Below are 22217 nucleotides of genomic sequence, written 5' to 3'. Positions count from 1 at the left end.
ATTCACAAATGAGACTAATAGCATTATCCATCATTTAGTAGGGGTTGCGATATTCGCGATTTAGTAGTTACTTTTATAAATTTTATTTAGTTTTATGTTTTGTTTTATAAGATATTTGTATGTAAATATCAAAAAATAAATATCTTTTTTTCTCTTATAAATTTGTAAATGATTATGAAAAATTTATTTCGACATTCATAAATATTATTATTCAGTAAATCATCTCTTATTTTTTGGAGAGTACATGGGGCTAGGGAGATGACAAATAGGGGAGAGAATTGCCAAAATTGAACTCCTATAAAAAGAGAAAGTTCGAGAGAGAGTTAATTGCTGCTAAATATGTTTAGGTGACACTATCATAGAAGATTGTTAGCGATAATAATTAATGACAATAACTTAATTGCTACTCGTCCTTAGTTTCTTGTTTATTTTTGAATTGATACACCTATTATAAAAAAATAATTATTAACATAATGAGTTTATCATTTTATCCCTATTAATTATGAAAATGATGAAATAAAAATATAAGTTCAAAAAGTTCTACTTTTTTTAAAGTGATTTATTAAAGATAAAACGGGTAAAAGAAATTGTTCTTTCTTGATATATAAAGACGGACAAGGACAACTAAAAAAAAGAAAAATGAACAAGTAATTAAGGACAAAGAAAGTACTAAATATGTTCTTATTATAGATGCAATTACTAGTGATGATTATATTTTATCATTTTTATAAATATCGCAAAAACCTGTAATGTCATTAAATTTATTGACAAAATTAATATCGATAAAGGCTATACATTCTTGTTAATGTGTGTATTTATTATATTGAAAAAAGCTATTTTTAATGCAACGTGAGCTACTAAGATTCTTTAATCGTAAATGTATAGAAGGTCTAAACACGTAGGATGTAAATTAATAGCTGTACACACTCTATTATTGAGCTAAATACATTTTTTTAAAATTTAAGACATTAAACTCTATGATGTGGTCTATTCTTTTCATGTGTATGCACAAAAAAATAAAAAAAGTTTCTTAAAGCATCTAGTCTTAAAATGTGTGATTAGTGCATAATCTTTACCAATTATTTGCTAATACTAGCTTAAAATAAGGAAAGTGTACCTTAAGTAGTAAGCATAAAAATCTAAGCCCTCCATCCAACCCACACCCTCACTATAAATACTTTACTTATAATAGTAAGATGTAAGGAATCTTTATAAAATATATATATGTTAGGTAACTTTAACCAATTTTTTTAAATATTATTTTTATGACAGTAACAACAAATATAGTAATTGTTTGCATGTTATATGCTTCCTAAATCTAGCTTTATCTTGGTCAATTCATACTAATACTATACTACATATCTTGTTCATTTGTTTTTAATCCTTTATTTTGGAAAAAGACAATATCTCACTTGTAAATTTCTGACATGTTGGTTATAATATGGCAAAGGAAGGTCATATTTGTCAAAAAAAATTTATCCAAATAATAATAATAATAAAAAAAAAAAGTTGAAAAGGTAAATAAATTAAACAAACCAAGCCCCATATCCTCCATTACTAGTACTTTTTTTTTTCTCTGTCTATTTCCAAGACAAATGAAAGAAAGCTGACTTCTCTAATTTGTTATATTAGTCTTACTTATTATTCTTCAAATTGAAACCAAACTAGAAACTATACAATATTTTCTTATCACAATCATGGCTCGTACTAATTGTCAAGTTCCTCATGGACTTAAACAAGAAGAATTCGTTGAGTTAGAGCCATAGATTCGAAACTACCATACCTTTGAGGATTTATCAAACACTTGCACTTCACTCATAACACAGCGGATCGAAGCACCAGCAAACGTCGTATGGCCGTTCGTCCGGCGCTTCGATAATCCCCAGAAATACAAGCATTTCATCAAGAGCTGCAAGATGACAGGTATATATACTGATTAATTAAAGCCTCGCTAATTAAATCTTCTTTCAAAATTTGTGTATGGGTAACGATAAATATAAGGCCTCTTATTAAAATGTAATTTGTAGGTGATGGTGGAGTGGGAAGCATAAGAGAAGTATCCGTTGTGTCTGGGATCCCTGCATCTACAAGCACAGAGCGACTAGAGATACTAGACGATGAGAAGCATATTCTGAGTTTTAAGGTGGTAGGAGGGGAGCATAGGCTCAATAATTATAAATCCGTTACATCTGTGAATGAATTTGAGAAAAATGGAAAAGCTTATACTATAGTATTGGAGTCATATATTGTGGATATACCGCAAGGGAATACTGGAGAAGACACCAAAATGTTTACTGATACAGTCGTCAAATTGAACTTGCAGAAGCTTGGCGTAGTCGCAATGGCGGCTATGCATGGCCATGAATGAGCATACATGTCTCCCTGCTCGTGGTTCATGGTGATATGTATTGTTCCGTTTTTTTATTATATTTTTTTAAAAAAAATAATAATATATATATATATATATATATATAAAAGGGAAAATCTCTTTTAAATTCATAACTAGTGGAGTATTTCTTAGTGGTTAGGTTCGTTTTCTTTGCAACTTGGAGATTAAGTTAGTTTGTAGTATATATATATTTTTTTTATATAGTTTCAATTTGGTGGTTGTTACATTATTCATCTTTTTCTTGTTTGCCAACTATATCAATTTCTTTTTCGTGAATTATTATTGGTTCGTTGGGTTCATGGTCCTTAAATATTTGCCAACTTGCAAGTTAATAATTAATTACTTCTAGTTTAGCTTTAGATCTTGTATGGTTCCATGATATAATTGGCCGCATTTTGAATTGAATTATTTTTATATTTGGACAAGGTACTCATTTAGAGTTACTACTTGTTGTGTACTTGTGTCAACTTTAACTTCGATAATGTAAAAGTTTCACAATGTATAAATTATTTTAAATTTATTTTTGTATCACAAATGTGAATAATTTCTTAAATACAGAACTACCTAGATAATTAATATGTACATATCGATCGGTTCTTATTTCTCGAATGCATCTTCACCATATTAGCATATAAAATATATATAAATGTTGTTTGAATAGCAGTGGAAAAAGAAAACATGAAAATCAACAACTAGTACATTACGTACATGAAAAGATAGTTAAATATAATTTGAAAAAAGTGAAATTTGTTTTCTAAATAAATAGAAGTAAAACGTTACAATAACGAAACGTCTCTCTTTGTAGATAAGCTAAGGTGGAATATTCTACGGAATATCCAACTTATTCCGAGTAAAATTTCATATTTTATTCATTAGACCATGTTATGATTTTTAAATCAGTGAAATATTGATTAAATTCTTTTTTTTAGTGAACAAATAATTAATAGACAAAAGTGATCAAAATGAGAACATTGAAACAATAATAGAATGTACTTATTGTTTGAGATGATGCAAATAAAATACACACAATTAGTTTGTAAGAGGTAAATTAGAAAAATAAATTAAACTAGATTGAATTTGATATGTGTCGTAACTACTAATCAGCCAATTAATTAGTGGATAATTCTCTTAACGTCAACTTCTAATGAAACACTTTTCTTCTTTTAGTGAATAATTGAAAAGAAAATTTGTTTCTTATTATAAGTGAAGAGCGGAAAAACTTTAAATTTATGTATTGCACAAAAAGGACATCATAGGCCCTAGCTAACGAAGCTTATGATAAGTATCAAGTTATAGATATATGTGTGAGTGTTACATGTTGTCCCCCACTTTATATATGATTGAAAAGGCAAAGGCCTTATCAATATTTTGAGTTCTCCATTTTATAAAAATATACAGAGGAGAACACGAAATTAACGACAGATAAAATTTTATAGCTAAATAATATAATTCTAATTTCATTTGCCATGGGTTGACGATGGATTATAAGAAAATTGAATCAGCTATAGGTAGTTTTAGTTACGAATTCCATAGCTAATTTTATATTTTTTTAAGTAGGAGAAGTGTTGAATTTATAGCAAAAGAGGACTTCATTGCAAACCATAAAAGGGAGTTGTTAGAAATGAACTTTTGCTTTTGCATGTGTACTCTTGAAAATCCTTTTGTCTAAATCTAAAAATTTCAAAGACAACGATAGGTTAGATATGGATATGAATACCTTGAGAGACTTGTGACTTTACCTTAAGGAACTTGTGATATTAAGTTGTTTTTAACCACTTATTTCTTCACTTTTGATGATCTTATATAATTATCTCAACTTTGACGTTCACGTTTGATATAATATCATTATGAGTAGCCGTCTCAAGTATCTTGTCCACTCATATCTAGATTATGAGACAATTAGTTGTACAAAATTATTAATGATATGTGTATATACATAATCTCACATATAATATATGTTCATTATGTGGATTGTGGTCTTGCAACTAATAACCTTTTGACTTAATTTCTAGAAATCAACGTGTTGACTTTTAAGAAAAAATTGCTCATCTTAAAGCACTATAACAAAATAACTTTTAGCAGTATTAAATATTGACATTAACAAAAAGAGTGTTAAAGTATTTATCGGTATTAGTTAAATGTCATTAGAACTAATATTGCTAAAGGTTTTTGTGAAGTATTAATTGTCGCTAAAATTCATATTTAGCGGCAATTAATAATGATTATTTTTTATGTAGCGAAGAAGGTATTTGATCAATTATTTTTTTGGCAAAAAATAATATTAATGAGTAATAACAAAAACTATTTTCTTCAAAATCTAAAAAGTAAATCAATGTTCAAATATTGACTAAAGTGTTTTTCAACTTAATTAGCCAAACACTAATTTCTACTCCTTAAAATTACTTTTTTTTGTCAGAAATATTGTGTATATTCCAGCCTTAAGCTTAACTATTGTACTATTAAAGTTTAAACATGAACCATTCCTTCAATATTATGCATATCAATAAGATTAACAATATACATACAATGAAAAAGGATTTAATAATTGAAAAGAAAAGTGAGTTTCAACTTTCTTACGTTTATTCTTCACTTCAATTCAAATGGTCAAAGCTAAACTTTCAATTTTTCCAGGATGATGGCTTACTGTTTTTTTTCTAACAATAGTAATCGTTTTTCTTCTTCTAAGAAGTGATTAAAATAGGTGACGATTCAAATTACTCAAAATTCAAATCTTAAAGTAAACATAGGATTAATGTGTAACTTCATGTTAGTAATATCTCCATCCTACTTGTCAAGAAATAATTTATCTTTTTTTGTGTGTCTATTTTAACATTGATATTACATACGCCGCTCAATATTTAATACATTTTTCAAAATATTAATAATATTATCCTCATTATTTGTTGTTTCTAAGAGTATACCAATTTAATAATGAACGATTATGATTGGACAGAGTGAGTAACAATTGTGTCTACTATTATATATAAATTTAAGTTATTCTCTCATTTCATTTTACATGGTCCGTATACATTACTGACCCGTACGTTAAAAATTCATTTTACTAGTTCATTTAACAAAGCAAGAGAGTTTATTATTATTTTTTCATACTACTCTTCATATTAAATTATTATTTAAAATAATATTAGTCAAATTTATAATTTTAAAACAGCATAAATAAAGCTAATTTAGTAAAATACACTTCTAATTAATTATTAAAGAAATGGTAAATCAACAAATATCAAGTAAGAAAATAGTAAATCAACAAAGATAAAAAAAATATAAAACGTCCTAAAAATTTTCTATAGATTAAAGCTAAGACTTCTCTTTGTAGGGAAAGGACGCTTTCCTTTTTTATAATCTTCTAGCCAACTAAGCAATACTATCATTATAAGCACAAGGTCAAAGCCTCCATACATTTAATGAGGACAGCAAGAGTCAACTTGTTGGAATCAATAATCATTCCAAGTTCAAGTGGCCACTATAAAATGCTTACTATAATCTTGGCAGAATAATTCTCGTCTAGTTGGACTATACATATATATATAGGGTGGATATTTGGGAAGCAGGTGGAGGTTGTGTTTTTCTGTGTCTTTATTTTGATAGATAGATAAAAGGGATCAAGGTTTATGCAATAATGAGTGTGCTCACTTTTATTATTAAGTGATGAATGTGGTTGAATAAATAAGATTTGTTTTGTTGTAATTAAAGTTTGCAATGTGAATTCAATAATAAAAATATTTAGTAGGACGTAATTATGAACCTTATCGATGGTAATTTGTATTAGTTGGTCCATCGTGTATCAGATATGTAATAACACTATTTATTCTTTATTTTTTAATATCTGGATATTAATTAAACTTAAGTTCATAATACAATACTTTGACTAAAGGGATGGTTCAAGAGGTGATATGAAGGGTTTGGTGGTTTCAAACATATGTGAACCTTAGAAAACATATGTTGTTAAAAGTGTAGCACAATTGCGCATTGAGTAATATCATGGCAAGCGTTATCACTCTCCACAAGGGGATTCGTAGGCCAACATTGTCATATTAGTGGAGTGCGGTCACACTTTAGTATTCTTTTACAAAATAGGTTGTTAAGTAGTTGGTGTTTCAATTTATGATGTTTGGTGTGGTTACTTTACAGGTCCAGGGCTGCATCCGCGATATGCTAACCGTAATTTCTCACATTTTTTGCTAGGGCATACATTTGTAGATGTGTGGTCCGTATTTTTGAAGGGGGCGTTGGGACTAGCATTGTTCGAAATTGCAAAGGTTGGGTCACAATTACGAAGGAAAACTAGGGTGGGGGACATCAAGATGTGTTGTGTTGACCACAATAGTAACCAAGGATCGCAATTGCGGGTGGACCCTTGGTAGACTTCAAAATTTTTCAAGTCAAAATTTGAATTCTCATTTTGCATTTTGGGATATAGGAGCTTAGTTCAATGATATTTTTCGCACCCTGACTGTCACACTCCAAGCCTATATTCTGGCGGGACTGACACTCGAAGACCATTACTAGTCTCGAGCGGACCCTTAGTCTGGGTTACTTAACTCAGCGGAAGACTCTAAGTATTCTTACAATGATCAAATGCACTTACTCAAATAACTTAATAACAAAATATGGAATATTAAAAGAACCAAACATTCACTTGGACAAAATGACAACTCAAGTCTTTGACATAGAATGATAATGTAAAGACTGATAAATTATTAAATTGTCTATCTATGAAGCCTCTATTACAAAGAGGGATGTTGGGAGAATACCCCCAATCATCCTAAAACTTAAATACTGAAAACAAAATAAAATGGGTCTTTAGAAAGCAAGGAGGCTCACCAACAAACTCTGAGTGCTCAACCTGGATTAACGAGGCGCTCGATATTGATCCTGGTTACCCGCATCTACATCATAAGACAATGTAGGCCAACTGGCATCATCAGTACATTGAATGTATGAGTATGCGAGTTTGAATGTTAACAAACATAGGCTTAATAGAGGTTCTGAAATAACAGTTACTTGACTCTTCTCATCTCATTAACACTGAACTAAACTTATTTCATTATAAAGTAGTTTAAAGTAGATGCAATATAAAGAAAAGACTTTTTTAAATATATGACGTCAACTCTGTGTATATAAAAAGAATACAACATAACTCTGAATGTATGTAAAATACAATAACTGATGTATATTAAAATACAATAACTTTTGTGAGAGATTCTCTAGTTGACAACCATTACTATGAGCATAGGTGATGGTACAACGCTTTACCTCACATTGCCAAGGACCATTCTATACCTTGTCATCGGTATAGAACCGGAACTCACAAAGTGGATCCACTAGTCTACGCTAAAAACACTAAGGAATCATCTAAAAAGTATGATTTTTTCTCTTCCCATGATGACTACATGGTTTTTGAGGGTTTGAGTTAATATGAATTTGCATCCCCATATCAGTGCTCAATACTACTCCCAAAATATACTTAACTCATAGGTTTTTAAAATAATTTTTTCTCTGGTTTGAGATAATTGCTCAAACTTAGCTTAAAAAGCTCTCTCGGAAATCATAGTTTCCTCTTTACTAAAAAACTAGCTAAATGACTCTTTTGAAAATCTCAAATTTCTTTCTTGTTTAAATGTGAAAAGAATGTTTATACTTCTTTGGGAATACTTAGTCTCCATATACTTCTTTGAAGGAAAGACTTCACTTTACTCTAAACTGAACTCAAACTTAAGTCTTAAAACAAAATTAAAACATTTGTAAAAGACTTACGAAACTTGAAATGAACTTCTTCTCCTTATATTTACTCTTTACTCAACTTGATCTTTAAGTCTTAAAACAAAGTCAAAAGCATTTGCAAAATACTTCTTGAAAAGACTCTAAGAACTTTCTAGACTTAGGTCTTAACTATCCTTGAATTTAAAGTTATGAATTTAAGGTTGAAATTCATATTTTTGGATCATTTATATATGTTTAGAAGTCATTTAGAGTAGTTAGAATCATTAGGAGGTGTCAAAACACTTTACTAGTTGTTGTTAGCATTCCACCTCGTATACTTCTATATTCAATGTTCTGATGTCAATTGGCCAGAATCATATCATGATGCAAATGCAGGTAACGAGGATCAACATTCAGCGACTCGTTAATCAAGTTTGAGAATCAAGAGTTAGTGATGAGCCTTATTTCTTCTGGAGGGCCCTTTATTGCTTTTAGTATTTCCTTACAGAATGTTGAGGGGTTTGTCCCAATATTCATCTTAGTAGTAGTAGAGATTTCATAGACAAATAGATAGTCAGACACTCAGTTTGGGTCTCTCTTTCATTTCATATATACATATATTGTTTTTGAGACTTAAGTGTCATATGGCTGAGACTATTATTTAAAGTGTTTATTATGACAATGTTTCCAGCTTTATATTTGAGTCTTTCGCTGAGTTAAGTAAGCAGGACAAGGGTTCACTCAAGGCCAGCAATGGTCATTGGGTGCCGCCCACGTTCAGGTGCAGGCTCCGAGCATGACAAACTTAGTATTAGAGCACAAATTTTATGAATCCTAGAAAGTCTATGAAGCCGTGTCTATAGAGTCTTAGTCATCGATGTGAAGCACGTCATATCTATGATTAGGAAGCTACAACATTTAGGAAATTCTCACTTCTTTCATACTCATTTCGTGCGTTAGAGTTTATCTCTAAAAGTTTCCCTCCAATTCATGCTTGCGCCTGTTTCAGATCATCATGCCTCCACAAAAAGCTTTCAAAGGCAGACCAGCTAGAAGTAATGTTGAAGAACCAGAGGTACCTAATGCACCAAATGTGTAACCTCAAGGAGAAGTCATGATATTGAATTTTGTGAGGCTATCCATATTTTGAGTAAAGTTGTGACCAGCTAAGTTGGGAAACAAAGAGGAGCTCGACAATAAGAGGCTTAAAGTTTGAGAATTTGGGAATTCTTGAGAATGAATCCCCCAAGTTTTTCTGGTTCAATCACTACCGAGGATCCAGAAAATTTTGTGGGAGAATTCAAGAAGTTCTTCGATGTAGTGCATCTGGTAGATGCTGAGAGAGTTGAACTGGCCGCATATCAACTAAAGAATGTGGCGAGGACTTGGTTTGATTAGTGGAAGGAGCACAAAAACAGAGATGCACCACGTCCAAGTTAGGCTTGCTTTGAAGAAGCCTTCTTAGGGCATTTCTTTCCCCGGGAACTGAAGGAAGAAAAGGTACTGGAGTTCCTTACTCTGAAACACGACTCCTTGAGTGTTCATGAATATGGTTAAAATTCACCCAACTGTTTCGCTATGCTCCTGAGATGGTTAAGAATATGAGGAACAAAATGAGCTTGTTTGTTGCTGTCTTGGGTTGTGCTTCAAACAAAAAATGTAGGGATGCAATGTTACTTAGGAACATGAAAATTTCAAGGTTAATGGTCTATGTGCAACAGGTTGAAGAAAAGAAGCTAAGGGATAGAAAGGAGTGTAGGAACAAGAGGTGAGTGGTTCAAGCCGACCACAATTTCATAAACAAAAGAGGCATGCACCATCATCAACTAGTGCACCTGCCTCCCAGAAACAGAGGTGAGTATGATGGCCAGAATTTGCAGAACTTTAAGGTTGGACTAGCCCAGTCCCAAGGTAGTGTGGTACAAAGAGGTAGTTGGGCTCATTCATTGGGTAGGTGTGGTAAAAACCACGCTGTTAAATGTCGTGATGGCCAGTCGAGTTGTTTCAAATATGGTCAAGAGGGACACTACATGAAAGAGTGTCCCAAGAATAAGCAAGGAGGTGGAAATCCAGGCAATAGAGCCCAATCTTCATCAGTTGCTCCACCATAAAGGGCTACACCTAGAGGAGTCACTTCTAGTACTAGCGAAGGGGCAAACAGTATCTATACAATCACTAGCCGCCAAAAGAAAGAAACTCTCCATAAGTTGTCACGGGTATGATAAAAGTCTTTACTTTTGATGTTTATATTTTATTAGACCCAGGAGCAAGTTTATCTTTTGTAACTCCTTATGTTGCAAATCAATTTGAGATTCTTCCTGAAAAACATTGTGAAACTTTTTGTGTTTCTACACTTGTTTGAGAGTCTATTTTAGCTGAAAGATTCTATCATGATTGTTCAATTTCCATCAATCACAAGAACACCATAGCTGATCTAGTAGAGTTAGATACGGTAGATTTTACTGTCATTCTAGGTATGGACTAACTTCATGCCAGTTATGCATCAATAGATTGTAGAATTTGAGTTTTCAAGTTTCAGATTCCTAATGAATCAGTCATAGAGTGGACTAGTAGCTCAGTAGTGCCTAAGGGTCGTTTCATTTCGTACCTTAAGGCGAGAAAATTAGTTTCAAAGGGGTGTATTTATCACTTAGTCCGAGTTAATGACTCAAGTGATGAGGTACCTTCCCTTCAGTCAGTTTCTATAGGGAAAGAGTTTCCATAAGTCTTTCTTGATAATCTACCCAGAGTCCCTCCTGAAACAGAAATAGACTTTGGCATAGACATCATCCCATATACTCATCCTATCTCTATTCCGCCATATAGAATGTCCCCAGCAAAGTAAAGGAGCTAAAAGAACAATTGAAAGATCTTTTAGATAAAGGTTCCCTTAAGATGTGTATAGACTACCTCCAATTGAATCAGGTGACCATCAAGAATAAATATCCTCTTCCAAGGATGGATGATCTTTTCGACCAGCTTTAGGGTGCTTCTTGCTTCTCAAAAATTGACCTAAGATCAGGCTACAATCAACTGAAAGTTAGGGAATGTGACATTCCAAAGACAACTTTTGAACCAGATATGGGCATTATGATTTTTTAGTTATGTCCTTTGGTTTGACAAATGCACCAGCAATGTTCATGGATTTTATGAACAGAGTCTTGAAACCCTATTCAGATTTGTTTGTAATATCTTCATTAATGATATACTAATTTATTCAAGGAATGCAAAATATCACGCTAGTCACCTCAGGATTGTTCTGCAGATTTTGAAAGATAAGGAGCTATATGTAAAGTTTTCCAAGTGTGAGTTTTAGCTTAAGTACTTGGAATTCTTGGGCCACATTGTTTCCGGTTATGGGATTAGAGTTGATACCCAAAAGATGGAAACAGTTCAGAGTTGACCTACACCCACATCTCTAATAGATATAAGGAGTTTCTTGGGTTTGGATGGCTATTATAGGAGGTTTGTAGAAGGTTTCTCCTCTATATCGTCTCTTTTGACCAAGCTAACTCAGAAGACAACCAAGTTTCAATGGTCTGAAGCTTATGAGAAAAGTTTTCACAAATTGAAAAAAATATTGACTACCGCTCTGGTTTTGACCTTACTAAAGGTTACTCAAGGTTTTGTGGTGTACTGTAATGCATTGAGAGGTTTCTTGGGTTGTGTATTAATGCGGAATGATAAGGTTATAGCTTATGCCTCCAGACAGTTGAAGGTTCACGAGAAGAATTATCCAACTCATGACTTACAATTGGCTGCAGTAGTGTTTTCTTTGAATATATAATGTCACTTCTTGTATTCATGTGTGACACAATTATGGATCACAAAAGCCTCCAATATGTGTGCACTCAAAGGAGGTGGTTAGAATTACTCAAGGATTATGATATGAGTATTGTTTACCACCCAGGTAAGGCGAATATGGTTTCTGATTCCTTAATCAAGTTATTCATGGGGAGTACCACCCATGTTGAAGAAGAAATGAGGGTGTTAGCTAAAGATGTGCACAAACTTATACGTCAGGGAGTCAGAGTTATGGATTCCACAGAAGGAGAAATAGTGGTGACTAATGGGGCTGAATCATCACTAGTGTCAGAGGTAAAAGAGAAACAAGACCAAGACCCTATTTTGCTTGATTTGAAGGTGAAATTTCAAAAGAAAAAGGTATTGTCTTTTGAACAAGGGGGAGATGGTGTACTAAAGTACCAAGGTAGATTGTGTGTACTTAAGGTGGATAGACTCCAAGAGAGGATCTTGGAGGAGGCTCATAGCTCCAGATATTCCATTCACCGAGTTCCAACAAGACGTATAGCGATTTTAGAGAGGTATATTGGTTGGAAGGCATGAAAAAAGATATTGCTCAATTCGTTGCCAAGCGCCCAAATTGCCAATAAGTGAAAGTAGAGCACCAAAGGCTTGGAGATTCGGCTCAGACTATAAAATTTCCGGAATGGAAGTAGGAGAAGATTAATATGGAATTCATCATAGGCCTGCCAAGATCTCGCAGGGAGCGTGATTCTACTTAGATAATTGTCGATAGAATGACAAAGTCAGCCCATGTATTGCCAATAAAGACTACTTATTTGGCTGAGGATTATGCTAAGTTGTACCTTCAAGAGGTGGTAATAATTCATGGAGTCTCGGTCTCCATTATTTCATATAGAGGTGCACAATTTACTGCACAATTCTGGAAATCTTTCCAAAAAGGTTTAGGTTCAACGATGAATTTAAGCACTGTTTTTCACCCTCAGAAAGATGGGCAAGAAGAGAGTAATATCTATAACTTAGAATATATGTTGAGAGCTTATATGATCGACTTCAAAGGGAATTGGGATGATCACATATATCTCATTGACTTCACTTACAACAACAGTTACCATTCGAGCATCCAAATGGCTCCATCTGAGACTCTTTATAGGAGAAGATGCAGATCGGCTATTGGGTGGTTTGAAGTTGGTGAAGCATGATTATAGGACTAGATATAGTTAACCAAGATATGGAGAAGGTGAAATTGATTCAAGAGAGATTGAGAAAGGCACAGAGTCGTCAAATGTCCTAAACAGATGTTAAGAGAAGACCGTTAGAGTTTGAGGTGGATGAGTGGGTATATTTGAAGATTTAATCCATGAAGGGGGGTATGAGATTTGGTAAGAAGGTGAATATTAGTTCCCGGTACATTCGTCCTTACATAATCTCTAAGAGGGTTATCAATGTAACATATAAGTTAGAGCTACCCCAAGAGTTAGAGACAATTCATCCGGTATTCCATGAAATGCTTGGGTGACCCTTCATTGATTGTACCAGTTGAGAATGTTGGATTAAGGATAGATTATCCTATGAAAATATTCAGGTTCAAATTTTGGATTGTCAAGTTCGCAGGTTGAGGACTAAGGAAGTGACATCGCTCAAAGTCCTTTGGAGAAATCAGTTTGTTGAAGAAGCAACTTGGGAAGCTGAGGTAGATATGAAGAGGAGATATCCACATCTCTTTGAATCCGTAGAGAATGCAGATCAACGTACTAAATTCTCTTCTTAGCACTTTATAAGACTATGTGTAAGCATGTATTACTTGCTTTTATTGGTGAAGTGTTGAAATGACGTTACCACCCTTAGTTTAATTGAAAAAATCTCATTTCAAATACAAATGTTCCCAAGGGTGAAATATTGTAACATATCATAAACCAAAATATCTAGGAGTAAACAAAAAAACTAAGAAAAGTTATTTTTGGAAAGAATAGGAGAAATCTTGAAAACTTTGATAAATGTAAAAGTAGGTTTTTGGTCATGATCAAACAACCATAACTTCTAGCACAGGATGAGTTAGGTCTAGTTATCTATATGTTTGGAAATCCCTTGATGATATAGTTCCAACGCCGCCGAGTTTGTGAAATTCCGATATTGTATGAGGGAGATATGCCTATCGGAAGTTGGGTTATTGGATTAAGGAAAGTCCAATCCGGATTTTAGTATGGGTAAAGTAGTCTTTTCACCCTAGTATTTCCTAATTTGTTTTAAGGTTTTATAGGGGTTAAACCAATTCCCAATTAAGTTTTAGAAAATTTTAGAACGCTTAGGTCTTGGGGAGAAGAGAGAAGAGAAGAAGAAGATCAATAATTCTTCAACAACGCGAAGGTTTCGCTAGTGGAATTTGTCGGGGGTGATCCCTATCGAGTTATATGAGATCTTTTTGTGTTGGGTTCATTCACCCACACATCAATATATTTAATTCATCAAGTTTTGTATTGATTGAATGATGAATCTTGAAGTTCTTGATGAAGAATTGATTGAAATCTTGTTCGTAGAGTTGTAGTGTACCTTTAGTGGTGTTGATTCGTATTTTCAGGTTATTTTATGAGTCTAAACTATATATTAGTAAGGATATTAGTGATCCTAAGTGTTTAGGGGAAAATTCATTAAAGTTTAGGAGGTTTAGATTTGAAAATCAGAACAGAAAAGTCGAAAAACTCTTCTGACAAGCCCTGGGCGCCAAGGTCTCCTGGGATCCTATTTTTCCCCTATCTTTTCGTACGATTTCTAAGTGATGTACTAAAGTACATCTGAACATCATGAAATCATCCATAAACATGAGATCATGGTCCTTGAATCCATAATCCAATTCAAGGAAAGTTAAGATCAAAGTCAAAGAAGTTAAGTGTCAACTCTAAAAGTAGAGAAGCAAGTAAAAGAGAGTTCTTAAAGTTTTCAAGAGTATTAAACAAACATTTTTTTCTTCGTTGTAAGGCTCAAGCTACAAGTGATCAAAGAGTAAAGAGTTGAGTCTAAATCTCAAAAATTATAAGGGAACTAAGTATTCACTATAGTTAAGTTTCAAGTAACGCAAAGAGCAAATAGTAAGTTCATTTCTCAAAATCTATAAGGGAACTAAGTAGTCTCTAAGAGGTACAATTGTTTTCAAATTTTGAGAAATAAAGGAAGATAGACTTCGAAAAAGCCTTTGGCTAGTTTTACAAAATGAGAACTATGATTTTCAAGAGAGCTTTTAAAGCTAAGTTTGAGCAATTACCTCAAACCAAAGAAAAATTTGTATTAGAAACATATGAGCTAAGTATTTTGGGAGTAGTACTGAGCACCGATATGGGTATGCGAGTTCATATCAACCAAATTCTCCATAATCGTGTAGCCGGCCTGGACAGATAAAAGGTCATACTTTTTATATGATTCCTTAGTGTTTTTCTATCATAGACTAGTGGATCCGCTTATTAGTTTAAGTTTTATACCAACAGTAAGGTATAGATCGGTCCTCTTGTAACGTGAGGTAAGATGTTGTACCATCGCTTGGGCTCATAGTGATGGTTGTCAGTTAGAGAATCTCCAATAGAAATTATATTACTTTCGTATATAAGTAAAATTGAGTTTATTATTACATTATTTTTAATGAACTAAATGTTTATATTTTTTTACAAGATTTATATATGTATATTGCATGTGTTTTACTGCCTTATATTGAGTTATGACTTCTTATGTTGAACAAAGTCAAGATAAGTTCATTCTTACTTTTTTCAAGCTTAATAGTTGTTGTTTAGCATTCAAACTCGCATAATCGTACATTCAATGTATTGATGCCAATTGCCCGGTGTCGTTTCATGATGCAGACGCAGGTAACCAGAATTAGCATCTTACGCGTTGTTGATCCAGTTTGAGTAACCAGAGTTAGTGGCCTCTTTGCTTCCAGAAGACCCTTTGTTGCTTTCAGTATTTCCTTATAGAATGTTGATGGGTTTGTCCCAGCATTCATCTTAGTAGTAGAGGCTTCATAGACAAATAGATAGTTAGACAATCAATTTGGGTCTCTCTTTAATTTCGATATACATATATTGTTTTCAAGACTTAAGTGTCATTTGACTGAGACTATTATTAAAAGTGTTTTTTATGAGAATGTTTCCAGCTTTATATTTGAGTTAAGTCATCCGCTGAGTTAAGTAATCCAGACCAAGGGTTCACTCAAGGACAACAATGATCGTTGGGTGTCGTCCACGTCGAGGGTGTATGCTCCAGGCATAAAACCTTTTGTGCAGATGGGGCGCGCTGCGCCTGGCCCTGTCCATGTGACGCTTGACGAATTTTTTAACTCATTTTCTAATCCCAAATCGTTTAAACTTGATTTCTTCTGTCACTTTCACTTTACATTTATGTACCCACATCATATTTACAAGGACCTAATGCAATGAGTTCAAAAAACAACACCTAAATCATCAAGAAAGCTCCTTAATGTCAACTCATGTTCAAGAACGAAATCAATTCAAGAACAACATTCAAGAACATTCAAAATTCAATCTTTTTAAAACTATTTCACGCTGAATCAAACATGCTTGACACATGGGTGAACGAACATAACATTATGGAAGACTCACATAATTTTTTAGGAATCACCCTCGACGAAATCCAAAAGTTAATTCGACGATCTTGGTGAATCTTGCCCTTTTTCTTCATTTTTTCTCTTCTCTATTCTCCTTAGCCCTAGCGTGAAAAAACCCAACTTCTAAAACTGACTATGTTTTGATTTGACCCATATTAGATTCCTAAAAACTTATTAAATTAATAGGATAGTGAAAAGACTAAAATACCCTTTAAAATATCAAAATTGGATATTTTCTTAATCCAACAACCCAACTTTCAAAGGGCATAACTCCGTTATATGAACTCGAAATTGCAAAAACTCAACGATGTTGGAAAGATCTTGGAACAATCTTTCCAACCATATATTCAACTAAGTCATCTTGATCTAAGAGTTATGATCGTTTGAAGTTGGCAAAAACTCACTTTTTAGTTTACCTAAAATTTCCAGTTTTCCTTATACTTTCCCAAATAAGTATTTCCTTATCTTTAACTCTACTCTAGTTATTTCTCGTCGTGAGATGTTACACTGAGCCTATACCTGGGACTGGTCGACATTCGAAAATAATTATTGGTCCCTAAGAAAATCATTGAACTAACTCAAAACTTGACGAAACACTTACTCAGCAATATATAAACTAAAAATTAAATATTTCCTCATTTGTCTTAAAAATATATAAATTCTTAAATGTCTGGAAACAACAACTAGTCAATGCAAGGAAACTCAAGTCTTAAACATTACCAATGGAAATGGAAAAGACTCCTCAAAACATTACTGTCTATGAATCCTCTACTACTATGATGGAAGTTGGGACAAGACTTATGACATGGTAATAAGACTGAAAGTAAATAGGAACCCTCCGGAAGTAATGAGACTCACCAAAGCAAATTACGAATTGCAAGTGGTATCAATGGAGCGCCTATTGATGACCCTGAATTCCTGTATGGCATCATGAAAAGATGCAGTCCAAATTGTGCCAGTAAATTGTATGTACGAGCATGTAAGCAGAACTCTAAAACATAAACATATGGTTGAACGGATAAAAAATGAAACATACTTATCTCATCTCAACTCAACCCAACTCAAGGATACTCACTCAACTCAAGAATAGTAATACAACTTAAGATGAAAGCAATAATACCAACACTACAAAAAAACTCTAATTGCCAACAAATTTTATGAACAACTTAAGTTGGTTAGTATTCTACTAACAAATTACCAACATATTTCTAACCGAATAATATTTTAAAACTTAAAAATGAAAGTCTAACATATTACCAACATAAATCTTACTAACTAAGTATTTTAGTTGGTAAATACGGCGGGAAAAACGGCATCAAATTTAGCAACCTTCTATCAATGGATTACCAAAAGAAATATTACTAACGCACACCTTTTGTTGGTAATATTACCAACGAAATATATATCGGTTTGTTAATATGACAAAAATTATTTATATAATTTATTAACATATTACCAATGAATTACTAACCTAACATTTACCAACAAAAAGATTGTGTTGCTAAATTTACCAACCAAATATAAATGTGTTGGTAAATTAGTAATGAAATGTAATTTGTTGGTAAAATGGTCAACCAATATCAAATTAGTTGAAAATTTTATCGACGAATAAATATTGTAATTAGTAAATTACTGACATCATTAAAATAGTTGGTAATATACCAACTGATCACTAATTCATTGATAAAATTTATCAAAATATTAATCGTTAATTGGTAATACTACATATGAATATTTAGTTGAATAGTAACTATTACCAACTCTGATAAAATTTATTGGTAAATTAATAATTACTAACTTATATTTAATAGTTGGTACCAATTGAAGTTAATTTTTTTGGTAAGTGAGCGTCTAGTGTTGACGCTTTCATACTTAATTTGTGTCATTAGGTGTTTTAACTTTTAACTTTTAACCAAAACTTGACTTTGTTGAATATTTTTGGTAAACGTCAGTGTCATTAGCTTTGAAAGATCGTTTTTTATCTAACGGGAAGGTTGATCCATATTTTTAGGCTTTCATTTTTGTTTGTACCGTTATGTGTTTTAAATTTTATGCTTAGGACAAAATTTGACTTTGGTCAATATTTTTGTGAACATGCTCAGATGAGTATTTCGTTAGTGTAATAACTCCAAAGGTCATTTTTTATCTAGTAGGATGGTTTGTTTGAGTTTTAAGGCTTTCATTTTTACTGTGTGTCGTTATTGTTTAGCATATAAATTTTAGCAAAAATTTAACTTTGGTCAATATATTTGATAACGTACCCAGATAAGACAGTTAGATGTGAAAAATCATTTTGATGTAGTAATATAGAGGGTTTGGATTTTGAAGTTTCCGTTTTAGTTTATGTCAGTAGACATTTTAGATTTTAAGTTTTGGCCAAAATTTCACTTTAGTCAAAATTTTTGGTAATCGTGCTCGAATTGAGATTTTCTCATTGCAGTTAGCCATATAAGTTTAATTTTGATCTCATAGGATGGTTGGTTCAGGATTTGAGACTTATTTTCAGTTTGTATAGTTAAGCGTTTTTAACTTTTAACTTTTGGCTAAACTTTGAATTAGATCAAAAAAAATTTGGGAACATGCTCAAATTTGAATTTCGTCAGCGTGGTTAGCTATGGAAGGTCATTTTTTGCTTTATAGGATGGTTGGTTTGGATTTTGAGGTTTTTATACTCAGTTTGTACCATTAGGCGATTTCACTTTTAACTTTTGACAAAAATTTAATTTTGCTTAGAATTTCGATAAATATGCTCTGATGAAAATTCTGTCAGTTCAATTAGCTTTGAAAGGTTATTTTTATATCTAACAATATGGTTGTTTCAGATTTTGAGACTTTCATTTTCAGTTTGTGTTGTTAGGCGCTTTAACTTTTGGCCAAAATTTATACTTAGTCAATATTTTTTGTAAACTTGCTCAAATTAATTTTTTTGATATAATGATATGTGTCATATTGAGATTAATTTAAATTGTTATCATAGATTTTGCATTGTTTTATTCAAATATGATTTATAAAATTGATTAATATTCTTAGATTTATATTCATGTTCTTAAATTTTTAAATGCAATAAATTAATAAATGTTTTACTAATTGAATAATTATTCAGTTAATAATATTCTGAACATATTGTCAATCAATTACTAAACTAACATTGAACTTGAATGACATATTACCAATAAACTAACAATCAATTAGTAAATTTATTAGAAAAATAAAAAATCATACTAAAGTATTTTAAATTTATTACAAAGAAGGCTTGTGGTGTATTGGTAAGTATTTTTGCATCTTTAACCAAGAGGTCTTAGGTTCGATTTCCGTTGGGCACATAATCATCTTTGTTAGGGAGTGTTTTACCAATCAATGTGGGACTTTCCGGGGTGAATCCAGATTTAGTAGGGCTCTAATGTGGGTACCGAACACCGGATAGAAACTCAAAATAAAAAACTAAAAAAGTATTTAAAATTTATTGGCAAATTACCAACACAAATTTTTTGTTACTAAAATTATCAACCAATTACCAATGTATGAATCGAAAAAAAAATAAATTACTAACTCTTTTTCAATTCGTTAGTAAAGGTACTAACGATATACTAACAAAAAATTAATTGAAAAATTTACCAACGAAAATTTCAGGGCCATATTTCAAAATTTTGTAACATCTTTGGGTGTTTACCAACTGATTTTGGTTGGCAAATTTACTAACAAATTAAAATAGTTGGTAATATTTACCGACGAGCTTTTTAGCAACGGACTAATATAAGTTGGCATTTGGTTGATAACTCAATTTGCCAACCGATTTAATCAATTTACCAACGACTTTTTTTGTTGGTAATTGAGATTCCTTTTGTAGTGGCAATATGCAATATAGAAAATGTCACTCCCATTTTGAGAGATTCTCTAATCGACAACTATCACTATGAACAATATAATGATACAACGTCTCACCTACGCTTCCAGAACTGTTCTATATCTTGTTTGAGTATATGATTTTCTGGTGGATCCACTAAGTTATACTTAAAAGCTAAGAGAAATCTTCTACAAAGTATGATCATTTACCCAAGTTGACATACATGGTTTATGAGGATTTTGAGTGTTTAAATTCATCCCCAACTATGTGCTCAATACCACTCCGAATAATATATATAACATGCTTATATGTTTAAAACATAACTCTTTCTCAATTTGAGATAATCACTCAAAAGATTTTCTTATTCTCGTACTCGTTTACTCAAGTCTTAAAAAAAGTTATAAAAGACTTCTCAAAAATGACTCAAAAGATTTTCTCAAACTTTACTCTTAATTTTTATTTTAATTTAAAATGTGAATTCAAGAGTTACGATTTGGATATATGGAATCTCTCGATGATTTGATAAAATTTGGATAGTTATAATTAGAAAGAGAGCGAAGACTCGATCTAAAAAAACTCAATTAGAACTCAAATGGAAGAGGAACAGTGGCAGGCATCCTGGCGCAGAGTGCCAATCCCTGAACTTAACAAATTCATTACTTCTAGTCTAAGTGGCGCACCTCCTTAGCATGTACCCAGAAAATCTGATAATTTTTTTCTTTTCGATTCTTTATCTTAATTTACCTAAAATTGATTGATTTCTTCCAAACTCTCTTGAATTCATAAACCCAACATAATTCCTTGAAAATACACTCAAATTACATTTAAAAAAATTAACCCTCAACTGCAAGACCCTCACCTTAAGAAATTAACAAAACTCCATTGTTAAAAAATGAGGCAGATAACCTCAAGAAACTCATCAAGAACCTCAAAATACACAATCTCATGAACGTATTCAATAATAATACTCATGGTTGGTGTAAGTTTAAATAAATTCATTACTATGAAAACTTACATACCTCGAAAGAATCAAGTTCTTAGCAAAAATTCTCAAAACTCGATGAAGCTCGAAGTTTTCTCCCTTTTTCTTGAACTTTGCCATAACTTTTCAAACGTTTTTAGATCGAATGAAAATTCACTTGATATATTTTGACCCCTTACCTTAGGTGGGTAAAACTTGCTAGGATATTGGGGTAAGAAAAAGACCAAAATATCCCTCTTCAAAACGGATGAATTTCCAACTATATAGATTGCACTTAAAAAGTCATATCTTCTTCATACGAACTCAAAATTTAGTCGACTCGACGACGTTAGAAAGATGAATCAACAATATTCAACTTGATATCTCATGGCCCTCTAACTCATTACATGCACTCCATTGTAGATTAAATAATGATTTGATTGGAGTTTAGGGTGTTTTATCCTTGAATATAAGAAAGTTTAATGCTATTTAAAGTTTAATTTATGATTAATATTGGATGAAAATTGAGATTGCTGCCCTCAGGGTCGATAAATCAATTTTGAAGAAAAATTTTAATTTCTTCTCAAGGCTTGAGTTTAAATTTAGTTTGGTTCTTTTATATCACTATATATGTGAATCATCAGACTCATTTAAGACTATGCCCACATTATATTAATGATTGGACCAGATTCTTGTCAGTATACTAACAATTTACATGTAGATTTCACGAGAGAATTGGATAGGCTTATTGTGTTGTTATTGTTAATGTTTATTGTGCATAAAAACTCAAAATACGCAAGGAGTTGAAGTCCATGCTATGTTGTATTGCGTTTATAATTATATATTATTTATTTTACAAAGTTGGGACTTTCTTATTCATATTTCATATATTAGAACTAGGAAATGATCCAACTATCCGGAGCCTAAA

The 22217-nt window shown here is 32.2% G+C and overlaps 2 long non-coding RNA genes and 1 pseudogene across 2 annotated transcripts; 1 reads left to right on the top strand and 2 right to left on the bottom strand.

Annotated features, from left to right (window-relative positions):
* Positions 1–1460: 1460 nt before the first annotated feature.
* LOC112941968 (uncharacterized) lies at positions 1461–2399 on the bottom strand. The gene is made up of 2 exons (XR_003247639.1): positions 2259–2399; positions 1461–1909 (listed from the first exon to the last, which is right to left on the bottom strand). It is a non-coding gene; the product is annotated as an uncharacterized lncRNA (long non-coding RNA).
* Positions 1698–2665, top strand: LOC101260749 (abscisic acid receptor PYL2-like; annotated as a pseudogene).
* Positions 2666–7020: 4355 nt separating this feature from the next.
* LOC104648836 (uncharacterized) lies at positions 7021–21473 on the bottom strand. The gene is made up of 3 exons (XR_742813.4): positions 21348–21473; positions 17343–17402; positions 7021–7293 (listed from the first exon to the last, which is right to left on the bottom strand). It is a non-coding gene; the product is annotated as an uncharacterized lncRNA (long non-coding RNA).
* Positions 21474–22217: the final 744 nt, after the last annotated feature.

The sequence above is a fragment of the Solanum lycopersicum genome, chromosome 8 (assembly GCF_036512215.1).
Source record: "Solanum lycopersicum chromosome 8, SLM_r2.1".
Lineage (NCBI taxonomy): Eukaryota > Viridiplantae > Streptophyta > Magnoliopsida > Solanales > Solanaceae > Solanum > Solanum lycopersicum.
This window is presented reverse-complemented; position numbering and strand designations above follow the sequence as displayed.